The sequence below is a fragment of the Orycteropus afer genome, unplaced genomic scaffold (genome assembly GCF_000298275.1).
Source record: "Orycteropus afer afer isolate SDZICR_OR568_19922 unplaced genomic scaffold, OryAfe1.0 scaffold00711, whole genome shotgun sequence".
In the NCBI taxonomy this organism is placed as follows: domain Eukaryota; kingdom Metazoa; phylum Chordata; class Mammalia; order Tubulidentata; family Orycteropodidae; genus Orycteropus; species Orycteropus afer.
This window is the reverse complement of record NW_006922298.1, coordinates 700,699-702,030: the sequence shown is the minus strand read 5'-3', so window position 1 is coordinate 702,030 and position 1,332 is coordinate 700,699.

The window sequence follows — 1,332 nt, the reverse complement described above, 5'->3', positions numbered from 1 at the left end:
ATATGTGTGTGTGTGTGTAAAATTTATTTTACCTGTTCATTTGTTAATGGATATTTTGGTTGTTTCCACCTTTTGCTACCACAAAACTTGCTGCAATTCACAAGTGTATTTAATGTCAACATTTCTAGAAACATTCTGTTCATGATTATAGAAACTTTCCTTTCAAATCTCAGTTTTTTTATGGACCCTCATCAGAATTGCCCTTAAAGTCCATTAGTGTAACAACAATTTCCTTAAGGCAATCTAGGCTTACTATCAAGCACATCAGAATTCCTTCAGTCTCTATTCATTACCCAATTCCAAAACTATTTCCACATTTTAGGTATTTGTTAGTGCAGTACTCCACTACTGGTACCAAATTCTGTCTTAGTTACCTAACGCAGCTCAAACAAAAAAGTTACCACTAGTAGGTAGCTTCAAATAATGGAAATTTATTTTCTCACTTTTTTTTTCTATTATTATTTCTTGGGTGCAAATTTACAAAGCAAACTTGTTTTACATCTAACAGTTCACACACACTTGATTTCATGGACCCCATAACCATCCCCAACCATAACAGACTTTCTTCCTTCCCTTCTGTGTGACTGCCCTCTCCCTGTGCCTTTCTTAACTATGCATTCCTGTCTGTCCAGCTTTCCCTCTATGTGAATGCTGCCTCTCTGGTGTCTCATGGCTGAATAATCTAAGAGGTGCATCTCCCTAGAGCAGTGGTAGGTGTTCTGCATGTAGGTCTTTCTACTGTTGGGCTGAGAGCCAATCCATGCAAATGAGTCTATTTCTAGGCCCAAAGGATAACCTGGGCCCATAGTCCCAGGGGTTCCACTAGTCTCTATCTGACCAGTAACACTGGTCTTTTTTTTTTTTAAGTACTTTCTCTCTCTCTCTCTCTCTCTCTCAAATATATTTTTTAATTGTGATTTGGGTGAAGATTTACAGAGCAGATTCACTTTCCATATAGCACTTCACATACACTTTGTCTCATGACATTGACCACAGTTTACCACAATGAAACAGCTCCCCTTCCACGTCCTCCCCATACTTACCCCTTCCCAGTGTTCATCCCTTCATGCACTCCTGCCCCCTCAGCTATCTCTCTTTGCATAAGCAGCCCTTCTTTCTCCCATGATTGTTCTCTCCAAGGAATGTATCTACCTCAGGTAAATGTTCAACTCATATGCCGGTCTTTTGTTTGGCTAGAAACCACAGGTATGGGTTCAATTCCAGACCTGAAGGGCAGCTAGGGTCCATAGTCTCAGTGGTTCCACCAGGCTCAATTGGACCAGCAAACCTGGTCCCCCCTTTTTTTCTCCAAATGATTTTGAGTTTTGTTCC